General features: G+C 37.6%; 1 protein-coding gene across 2 annotated transcripts in view; it reads left to right on the top strand.

Moving 5' to 3' along the window:
* Positions 1-12,500, top strand: part of LOC128250776 (uncharacterized) — a 78,454-nt gene that overhangs the window by 12,004 nt on the left and 53,950 nt on the right. The window contains exon 1 of one of the 2 annotated variants that reach the window (XM_089340990.1): positions 10,773-10,856. The exons of the other annotated variant lie outside the window; for it this stretch is intronic. The gene's annotated coding sequence lies outside the window, so the exon portion shown is untranslated. Of the gene's footprint in view, positions 1-10,772; positions 10,857-12,500 lie in introns of those variants that run through there. 2 annotated transcript variants of the gene reach the window in all.

Here is a 12,500-nt window from a genome sequence, read left to right as displayed (position 1 = left end):
AGTATGTATTTAAGCATAAAAGGATCATTGGTATATGTATATGTGTATAGTATGTATGTATATGATTGAAACAGTAAAATATATTGCATGCAGTGTAGAAGCAGAGTTTAATGTTTCGGGGGCAAAGCAATTCATCAGACAGCTATGAGATGTCAACTAGTGTTGAATAATTAGTGATAATTTCCACCCCACCCAACCCCTGTTCTCTCTCTTCGTGAATCCAAATATATTTATATATCAATACCAATTCACCCGTTCTGCCAGCTCACCGCCCTATAAGTAAAATTATATTTTTTAAAACAAACGTGTACCTTGTTATCTATGATTTTCTTTCTTTCGAATCAAGGGCATAAAGGCGTAAATAAATACATTTGGGGGTAACTGGTTAAAAGTTCTCCGACCCTTGCTTTAAGGGTATCGCGAAAGGCCTGGTTGGAGGCTAAACCTTCGGAGTTCTTTTACAGGGCTTAGAAAAACTGAAGGACTACTGCTATTATAAGTGTGTGGATCTGAGAGGGGAATATGTTGAATAAAATCATGATTAGCTGATGTTTCTATATTTTCTTTTACCCAAAGCCAGGAACTTTTCAGCAGCCCATCGTATGCATGTATGTATGTCATTAGTCAGTTTTATTTCAAGATTTCGTACCAATAGTGTAAGCCGGTTTCTAACATAGATCCAAGGCTCTTTCATTGGAATTTTAACAACACCAACAGAGTATTTATGCATATTTGTGTATATATCTGCAGTATTTAGAGTCAGTGCATGTCCAGATGTGTATGTTTTGTTTTACCTATGTATCCTCATGCATGTAGCTGCATGTCTAGACAGGTACATATAAACTTAAACGCTAAACTTCTGGCGAGTTTTACAAATTTCTACAGTTCCATTGAAGGCTTGAATCAGGAATCTTCGAATTAGCTTCCTCCTTTCTAGTTTTGAGAAACTTAATTTCTCAAGATTGTGGTTTTGGCAGTTCGTTATACATATCCCGTTCTCTGTACGAATATATATATATATATATATATATATATATATATATATATATATATATATATATAGAGAGAGAGAGAGAGAGAGAGAGAGAGAGAGATAGATAGATAGAATATACTATTATATTGTTATTATTTTAGCTGGTTCTATAACCTACAATTCTTGGGGGTTTTCCCAACGTGTAGTCGGTTCCCCAGAAAAAAGGTCTACCTTTTCCTGTCTGTACACAGCATGATAACTTCTCGGCGCCTAACTTTTGGATCATCCAAAATATATTGCCGAACTTTTCTCGTAGTATGTGCGCGTGTCTGGCAGTGTGTGTGTGGTGGTGGGGGGGTATTTATCATTGATGACTGTTTCGCCAGTTATGGCTTCTCAGACTATACTTAGAAGTTAGTATCAACGAAAAATAGTCGATTTTGAATATTTGAATCCAAGATCAGTTTTGATCCCTTTATTCAGTGTACATAAATATACAAGCTTACAAACCAAGCAGTATTTTATATATATATATATTAACCCTATTTCATTCGGGTCTACTCGGGCCACATTTTAAAGATGAGGAATTTTGCCCTAGAGGCCACGCCTTTCAATTGAGCAAACTCAAAGTTGCCATGCAAACTCCCCAGCACTTTTAACATAGATTTGCAAATTTTCGGGTCAATCTGACCAGATTTACTAACGCTTTTGCCTGCACAACTGCTTGTGAGACAACGTCCGCCCTTTTCACAAATATATAGAAGAATGTTACGATCGAGAATGTGAATGACAATGACCTCTTTGTGTACACAGTTTGTGACAGACCATGCCTGTCTTTTGCTGGCCTCAAATCTCATCAGCAAACGCATGGAAAACAAACCTCCACCAACTATTCTGCCTATACGTCTGTGCACACCTTTGAATGCAGTGTATGTCGAGTTTGCAAATCCAACAGAGACCTCAAGAGACATTTTAAGATCCACAAAGAGCAGAACTTATCTGCAGCTTTTTGGTGGTCCAAATCGGAGGTGCAATCTATGTGGGTGTCTTTTCAGAACATTGTCTGGTTTAAAAAACCACATCAGACGTCATTCAGTTTTACTACATTAGATATGTTTAATTGTGGGGAAACTTCATTTCAATTAAAGTGTATTTTATATATATATGTGTGTGTGTGTGTGTGTACATATATATGTATTAAAGAAAGCAAAAAATAAAACAAAAATAAAGTTCAGTATGTTGGCGACAGGAATTTCTGTCAGAGAGACATGGTTAAACAAACTTGTACATCATCTCCCTCTTTCTCTCTCTTTTATTATTACTCCCACTGCCACCACCAACACTGCTACTTTTAATAAAACATCATCAACTCTCCCTAAATTTCTTTGTTTTTCTTACCTCCCTCTCTCTCTCTCTTCTCCACCGCCCTCACCATCTCTATGCCTACTATTACTCTCACTCCATCATGAGGAATAGTAGGAGTGTCATTGAATAGTGAGAGAGAGGGGGTCTAAGTGTGACACACTGACACAGAAATTAGTTTTCGCATTTATTATTATATATATATATATATATATATATACATACATACATTTATATAATTATATATGTATGTATATACACATGCATATATATATATATACATACATATATATATATATATATATATATATATATATATATATATATATAAATATACATATATATATATAACTATATATACACATACATATACACACACACACATACACACATAAAGTGAAGACCAAATATATAGTGCGTGTGTTTAATTGGCAAGATATGACCGTCCCCAAGTAATACAATATTTGCTTTAACACACGATTTCACGTCAAGAATCTTGCAAAACAGCTACACAAACATATATGTACATAAACGTATGTGTGGATGTACATATACATGCACCCCCAACACACACATACACACACACACATCCACACACACACACACATACACTTACACATAAACACATATATATACCTGTACGCTTCACAATCTATTATTTAAAATGTATATGAAACCTTAGTGGAGGCGCAATGGCCCAGTGGTTAGGGCAGCGGACTCGCGGTCATAGGATCGTGGTTTCGATTCCTAGACCGGGCGTTGTGAGTGTTTATTGAGCGAAAACAACTAAAGCTCCACGAGGCTCCGGCAGGGGATGGTGGCGAACCCTGCTGTACTCTTTCACCACAACTTTCTCTCACTCTTACTTCCTGTTTCTGTCGTGCCTGTAATTTCAAAGGGCCAGTCTTGTCACACTCTGTGTCACGCTGAATATCCCCGAGAACTACGTTAAGGGTACACGTGTCTGTGGAGTGCTCAGCCACTTACACGTTAATTTCACGAGCAGGCTGTTCCGTTGATCGGATCAACTGGAACCCTCGTCGTCGTAAGCGACGGAGTGCCAACACACATATGAAACCTTAATATACTGATTATAAGAACTTTAAATCTTTTTTTCTTTGGAATTGCTGTGCCCGATTTTATTTTAGCTCTCCGTAGTTTTACATGATAATTACGAAAAGCACCTCCATTTTTTGGAGAAATTAATGATGAAAAAAATAAAATAAAATAACGGGCTTTAAAGATCTATATTTTTCGGTTAATTTTGCTCAGAAGCCTCCAACGTCGACGTACCGCAAATAATTTCTGTGCTTATTTATGCATTTAGTTATTTTGATGAATAAAAAGGCATTTAATGAAAGAAAACGAAAGCCATACGAAACCTTTAGAGATTAAAATTTTCATGGAAGAAAATGAAAATGTGAACCTTTAGAGCGCAGGAGTGGCTGTGTGGTAAGTAGCTTACTTACCAACCACATGGTTCTGGGTTCAGTCCCACTGCGTGGCACCTTGGGCAAGTGTCTTCTACTATAGCCTCGGGCGGACCAAAGCCTAGTGAGTGGATTTGGTAGACGGAAACTGAAAGAAGCCCGTCGTATATATATATATATATATATATATATATATATATATATATATATATATATATATATATATATATATATATATATATATATATATATATATATGTGTGTGTGTGTGTGTGTGTGTGTGTCTGTGTTTGTCCCTCCAGCATCACTTGACAACCGATGCTGGTGTGTTTATGTCCCCGTAACTTAGCGGTTCGGCAAAAAGAAGACCGATAGAATAAGTACTAGGCTTCCAAAGAATAAGTCCTGGGGTCGATTTGCTCGACTAAAAAGGCGGTGCTCCAGCATGGCCGCGGTCCAAATGACTGAAACAAGTAAAAGAGTAAAAGAGATATCAAGAAGAGTTACAGAATGAAAGCAAACAAACCAACATCGATATTGTACGATGCACGGCAGCAATTTTCTAACAGGTTTGACCCTTGACCTAATCTTAAATCTTAACCTTTAGCACTTAAACTCTGACCCCTAAGACTATACACTAAAACTAAAATTTAACCCTGGATCAGTGGTTCTTAGCCTTTTTTTGTCTATGGACCCCTTTATTATTATTTTTTTTTTTTTACCTGTTTCAGGCACCGCGTTGAAGAATTTTCAGTCGAATGAATAGACTCCGGTGTTTTTTTAATTTTTTATTTTTGAAAGCCTGGTACTTATTCTATCGGATCTCTTCTGCCGAACCGCTAAGTTACTGGAACATAAACACACCAACACCGGTTGTCAAGCGATGGTGAGAGACAAATACACACACACGACGGGCTTCTATCAGCCTTCGTCTACCAAATCCACTCACAAGGTTTGCACAAGGTGCCATGTAGTGGGACAGAACCCAAGACCATGTGGTTCAGAAGCAAGCTTTTTACCACCCAACCACGCCTGAACCTATGACTTCTGTTTTATTTCTTTGATTACTAGTTTTATTCTGGTGAATCCCCTTGGCCATTCGATGTTAAAAAACGATTTTTAAAAATATTTCTTTCAAAATTCCTATATTGTCTTTCACACATTAACTTTATATAGGTTGAACTATGTAAAATGTAAGAGAAAGAATCCAAACTCTTTCTTGTAATAAACATCCAAAGTAGCATTTTCTTTTTTCATGTACACTTAAAATTGTACCGTGGACCCCCAATTTACTATTTTACTTGCGTAGACCCCCCCCCCCCAAGTCTTACAAGGACCCCGGTTGAGAACCACTGCTCTAGACCCTAAACTTTTAACGTTAAGCCTCAACCCATAACCATGTTCCCTAAAACTAAACCCTAGCCCTAAGCCTTAAATCTAACTCTAATCCTAATTCATAAACCTCAATACCTGACCTTAAACACTAACACTTAACCCTAACTCTAAATCCCAACTCTAATCTTAAACCCTAAACTCTAACACTAAACTTAATTCGCAACCTTAATGTTGTTATTTTATTTATATAAAAAAAATAACATGGCGCTCCTCCTAAGATCGTTAACACAAAGCAGTTGTGATTTCAGGTTTGACGGAAATGGAGGTTTCTGATTGGAGGAAAATTAGAAAATATTTTTACCTTTGCAGGTTTCTAACCTTCTTTAAAACATAGATGCAATATTCGTAATTAGCATGCAAAACTATATCCGTGTAGGAAATTTTTAAAAAACATTGGATGCTGTGACTCAAACGGTAAAGATATATATTTTTAAAGTTTGCCTTCTCCATTTGAGTTTGCATCGAGATGTATTTTCATTTGTCTCTGGAGGATATATTTTTATCTTAATAAACTTACACCCATTCATATAAATATGTGGCTGTGTGGTAAGTAGCTTGCTTACCAACCATGGTTCCAGGTTCAGTCCCACTGCGTGGTACCTTGGGCAAGTGTCTTCTACTATAGCCTCGGGCCGACCAAAGCCTTGTGAGTGGATTTAGTAGACGGGAAACTGAAAGAAGCCCGTCGTATATATGTGTATATGTGTGTTTGTGTGTCTGTGTTTATCCCCCCAACATTGCTTCACAACCGATGCTAGTGTGTTCACGTCCCCGTAACTTAGCGGTTCGGCAAAAAAAAGACCAATATAATAAGTACTAGGCATCCAAAGAATAAGTCCTGGGGTCGATTTTCTCGACTAAAGGCGGTGCTCCAGCATGGCCGCAATCAAATGACTGATACAAGTAAAAGAGTAAAACAGTATACATAGTGGCTGTCAACTCGTAGATGTCTATGACTATCACCTTATAAGACGATCGTCTTATCTTGGATGTTAAAGACAATAGCTGACTAATTATCTTATCCTGGATTGGTAAAGACAACGGCTCCTAGCAATGCCCGTACTGAAATTTAAAATTAGTTAAGTAAATAACAGCTTGCACAACATCGCAAAACTCAGTCAAGTAGATCAGAAAAAAACCAAGGCCAAGGTTTCTGGCTTTGCAATGAGGCGGATGTTATTTTGAAATTTCCTTCTCCTAAAGAAATGTCTAAACAACGACCAAGAAGTCTCTTACTCCCAGCTGTTGGATGGCCATTGATGCTATTGTGTTGGTCTATCATTTTAGGGGTTTAGTTTTTCTTCCTGCTTGGTCTCCAATGGTGGAGGCGCAATGGCCCAGTGGTTAGGGCAGCGGACTCGTGGTCATAGGATCGCGGTTTCGATTCCCAGATCGGGCGTTGTGAGTGTTTATTGAGCGAAAACACCTAAAAGCTCCACGAGGCTCCGACAGGGGATGGTGGCGAACCCTGCTGTACTCTTCCACCACAACTTTCTCTCACTCTTACTTCCTGTTTCTGTTGTGCCTGTAATTCAAAGGGTCAGCCTTGTCACACTGTGTTACGCTTGACAACCGATGGTGGCGTGTTTATGTCCCCGTAACTTAGCGGTTCGGCAAAAGAGACCAATAGAATAAGTACTAGGCTTACAAAGAATACGTCCTGGGGTCGATTTGCTCGACTAAAGGCGGTGCTCCAGCATGGCCGCAGTCAAATGACTGAAACAAGTAAAAGAGTATATTTCTGCGTGTGTTTGACTGCGTGGATAAAGCAGGCTTTCTTTCAAAAGATGTCACCAAAAGACTATGGCCTAGTTTTATCCTAAAGTATTGTTTTGGCTTTTCGTTTTTCCTGCGAGTTCTACTTTTTATCTAGAAAGTACTTTATTCAGATGACCGGACTCAGAAGAAATATTTGATGTTCCTAGACACTTTACCACTTCAAACGAATGTAAAGAATTCATACTGAAATATAGCAAAAACAATTTTAAATAATATTAATAGATATCGCCAAGCTAACATGGCAGTCCAAAAAAATAGGACGAATGCTGCCGTTGATTAGCTCCAAGAGGCCATCGCTTCTAGCTAGCTATGTGACACACAAACTTGTGTCCGTTATAACCCATTTGTTGGCTTGGCGATATCTATTAATATCCAGTACCGCTGCTGTAGTCTCCTTTAGAGAGACTTAGAAATATTAATATTTCAATTTTAAATAAAAGATATGACAAAAGAAAAATATAAAACACAGTCGCATATTCACTACGGTGCCTTTAGCGGAAATACTTTATTATCGCACATAAAGACAAACTGCGTTGGCCTTTGTGCAGATATCGACGACAATAACTACAGACTAGGGAGACAAAGAAAAATCGCGCCGCGTTCGAACAAGTTATTCATGAGACATTGTGTGAATGTTTAGCTCAGTCTGTCCAAGAACCTGGAGATGTCTGCGCAAATATCTGGAACCATCTGATGTGACAAGAACGGAGGCACATATCGCTCAGCTGCCCTCAACATTCTGGATTTAATTACCGTCAGAAGCGGCCTTTTATAGGGCACAAGAAAATTCTGGAAGATTAAATCACGCGTTGTCTTAACACTAATTGGTTGCTTATTAGACTGATCAGGTGAAATGGTTGTGATGTTTGGCTGCTTATCCAAGAATTCAGTTTCGAATCCCCGCTACTGTTTCTTGTTTTTTGGGGTTTAAGGTGGTTTAGTTGTTTATCTTATACTATACATTGATATCGTATGATTGTTCTTCTTCGTTGGGGTAATACATATTTAAGGGTTTCCAGTTTAAGGAGATATCGTTTCACACACACACACACACACACACATGTATAAGGACCTCGGTAGATTCAGAAGGGCTCAGTTAAATTTAATGGCTTTTTAGATCTGAAATAAATCAAAAGAGAAATCAATAATTTTCAAAGAACTTAATTGAAATTTTTGAAAAATTGGGAGTGACTGTGTAGTAAGAAGCTTGCTTCCCAACCACATAGTTCCGGATTCAATCCCACTGCGTGGCACCTTAGGCAGGTATCTTCTACTATGACCTCAGACTGACCAAAGCCTTGTGAATAGATTTGGTAGACAGAAACTGAAAGAAGCCTCTTATATATATGTATGTTTGTGTGTGTATTTCTCCCACATCCCTCTACCGCTTGACAACTGGTACTGGTGTGTTTACGTCCCCGTAACTTAGCGGTTCAGCAAGAAATGCCGATATAATACGCATCAGGCTTCAAGAAAAAATAAATAAATAAGTACTGGGATCGATTCGTTCGACGAAAAATCTTTCGAGGCGTTACTCCAGCATGGCCGCACTCTAGTGACTGAAACGAATAAAAGGAGTAAAAACGTGTACAAATTATTCATTTGATTGCCGTAAATGTCTTTTCTATTGTTTCTGCTTCTCTGAGCTAAAGAGATACTTATGTTTTCAGCACTCTGGACTATGGCTTATGTTGGCACATACATAAGTCTGGCCCTGCATCTGCTATACCCAACAACCTGCAGTTTTTGAGCATTCCGTTACGCAAATTTGGTGGGCAATCCGATTTTTCTCAAACTGCAAGCTATTCTTTCTAGTCACAGATTACCATTTATTTCAGTGCAATAGTGCTAACGTTCAAGGACTCAAGGTTATCTTTTGTGACAACGTGGTGTGTGTGTATATATGTGTGTGTGTGTGTGTGTGTGAAAGAGAGAGAGAGGGAGAGAGAGAGAGAGAGAGCAGATGCTTTAGTTGTGTTACATACACTTTATAGCTGAATTGCATGTGATTATTGGATGATAATCAGGCATATTAGACGTGTGTGTATGTGTGTATGCTCCAGCTCTTCTTCACGCAGCAAAAGAATATTGATGCACGCACACATACACATACACACGTGTAGGTACATACATACATACAATTAGATAGAATGGATGGATAGACAGACAGACAGACCGACAGACAGGTAGATGGATGGGTAGATAGATAGATAGAGTAGATTGATAGATAGATAGAGTAGATTGATAGATAGACAGCTAGATAGATCGATAGATAGACAGCTAGATAGATAGATAGATAGATAGATAGATAGACAGCTAGATAGATAGATAGATAGATAGATAGATATATGTACGGGCAGGTAGTAGGTAGTTAGGCAGGTAGAATGACAGACAGATATGAATGTGTGTGTGTATATATATATATATATATAGAGAGAGAGAGAGAGAGAGAGAGAGAGACACACGCACACACACATCTATATATATATATACACACACCCACATTTTGCTCTATAACTAATATCGAGTCCTTTCATCTGTAAATTGTTATTCATTGATACACACACACATAGACGCGCGCACATACACACACACGTGTGTGTATGTGTATAAGTACATAGGTGTATCTGTATTTAACGTGTGCTTGTGTAGTAGTAATCTGTATGTATATATATATATACAATATATATTGTATAACCGTATGCGTTTGCTCAAATTGCATGTGATTATCGGGTTGTATACATGCATGTTATCAGTGTGTGTGTGTGTGTGTGTGTGTGTGTGTGTGTGTGTGTGTGTGTGTGTGTGTGTGTGTGTGTGTGTCCATCTCCTCCGTCACTCTTGTATATCTCTTACTGTCACATGTATCATGAGAGAGATATAAGGGAGGGGGAGAGGTTGCAATTATTTTAGTAAGACACGGGAGTTATTAAAAACTGTAAAAGAGACGGTGACAGAACAGAGAGAGAGAGAGAGAGTGAGTGAGTTGAATATGTATACGGGGTGTGAGTGAGAGTACGAAAGACGAAATAAGAGAAAAAGACATTAATGGAAAGTGGAATAATTCAACATTAGAAAAAGAATGTACCTACTTCTATGTATGCATGTGTATGTGTGTGTGCGATCGCTAAAAGAGATAGATAGATAAATAGATAGATATGTTTTTGTGTGTATGTGTAGGTTTATGCATGTGTGTGTGTGTACGCGCGCGTGAGAATACATATATTTATATATAGATATATGTAGAGAGAAAGAGGAAGAGGAAAGAGAGAAAGAGAGAAACAAATACATAGATATGTTCGTGTGTGTTTGTATGTCAATGTGTGCGTGTGTTTATGTGTATTATATATATATGTGTGTGTGTGTGTGTTTACGTATGTGTGGAACGTTAGTGCATAAAACAGTTTCAAAATGTATGCATATACGTCTGTCTCCGCTTGAAAGTGGTGAAGAAGAGGAAGAAAGTGAGAAAGAGAGAGAGAAAGTGAGTGAGTGATAGAATGAGAGTGATAAAGAGCGTGATAGAGAAAGAAAAAGAAATATTGAATTATAGTGACTGAAGAAGAGGAGGTGATGTAGAGTATGCAGTGATTGTTGAAGTGGGGTAAGGTGAGAGGAAAGATAGATAGATAGATAGATACAGAGAGAGAGAAATAATGTAAACAAATGATCGCAGAGGAGGAAAACGTACGATGGCGGTGGAGACCAGTATTTGGAGGGAGGAGACAAGAGGGAAAGGAGTGTAAAAGAAAGTGAGAGAGAGATAGAAAGAGAAAGAAATGAAGTTGAGAGGGAGAGGGTGAGGATGAGGCAGTTGCAGATAAAGATATGGAAACAAGAGCTCTCGGAAGGAAGAGTGAGGTAGGGAGGAGGTGTTCACAAAAGAAGAGAGAGGAAGGAGGAGGGAGACCGAGAAGGTAAGAGGAGGAGGTTGAAATGCATGGTGGTCATTATATTTGACTTAGAGTTCTTATAGTGTGTATGTGTGTGTGGATATGCTTGGATGTTTTGTGTGTGCGTGTGTTTAGATGCTTGCATGTGTATATGGATATATATATATATATATATATATATATATATATATATTGGATGGTCGTGTGCATGGATATATACTCGGATGTTTTTGAGTGTCTGTTGTGCGTGGATATATATATGTCAATGCTAGTTTCTGGGAATAAGTTTGGATGTGCGCGTATGTGTGTTTGTGTGAGCGTAAACAAACTCTTGTCGGTATTACTCCTACAGACACACGCAGAGACAGGTTTGACATATTTTATACATGGAGCATTAAAATTGTCTTGGTGTGCAAGCACAAGAAAAAGCAGATATATGTGTGTGTGTGTGCGAGCGCGAGTGTACCAATATATATATATGTGTATATGTATATATATGTATATATATACATACATACAACATACATACATGTATGTGAATAGATAGATGGATAGATAGATAGATAGATAGATAGATATAGATAGGTAGGTAGGTAGGTAGGTAGATAGATAGATGGATAAATAGATAGATAGATGGATAGATAGATAGATGGATAAATAGATAGATAGATGGATAAATAGATAGATAGATGGATAGATAGATAGATAGATTGATAGATGGATGGATAAATAGATAGATAGATTGATAGATGGATGGATAGATAGATAGATAGATTGATAGATGGATGGATAAATAGATAGATAGATTGATAGATGGATGGATAAATAGATAGATAGATTGATAGATGGATGGATAAATAGATAGATAGATTGATAGATGGATGGATAAATAGATAGATAGATTGATAGATGGATGGATAGATAGATAGATAGATTGATAGATGGATGGATAAATAGATAGATAGATTGATAGATGGATGGATAAATAGATAGATAGATTGATAGATGGATGGATAAATAGATAGATAGATAGATAGATGGATGGATGGATACATTTCTTTTATTAGCCACACAGGGCTCAACGAAGATGGGACAAATACAATGTAGAGCTTTTCTTTTTGGGAGGGGGAAGGAAGGAAAAAAAAAAAAAGGTAGGTAGGTAGATAGATAAATAGGTAGATAGATAGAGATAGATAGATAGATCATGCATATTTATGTATATGCGTGTCTGTACGCCTGTGTTAGAATGGGGGCAGCTGATGAAGGAAAATGTTCTCTATGTGGCCTGTGTGTGTTCTGTACTCTGGTTATTATTATTTTTTTGTCTACGTTTTTGTTTGCAACGTCCTGTACCCAGATATGCACCTATATATACAGGTAGATGTAGGTATGCACATACCTGTACGTATATATGCATATACTCTTTATTATTTGTTTTAAATATATATATATATATATATATATATATATATATATACATACACATACACACTTAACGTATTGAGCAATCAGTCTGTCAGTAGTTAAGAGGTTCGCTTTTGCAACCACGTGGTTCCGGGTTCGACCGCACTGTGCGGAAAGTTGTGTGGATGTTTTCGACTGTTGCTTTGTGTTGACCAATAAACTTCTTGGGAAGAATTTAATTGGAAGAAAACTGTGCATAAGCCT

This window comes from Octopus bimaculoides, chromosome 24 (genome assembly GCF_046866305.1).
Source record: "Octopus bimaculoides isolate indiv1 chromosome 24, ASM4686630v1, whole genome shotgun sequence".
In the NCBI taxonomy this organism is placed as follows: Eukaryota; Metazoa; Mollusca; class Cephalopoda; order Octopoda; family Octopodidae; genus Octopus; species Octopus bimaculoides.
The sequence above is the reverse complement of the archived record's forward strand: the minus strand, read 5'-3'. Positions and strand labels throughout refer to the sequence as shown.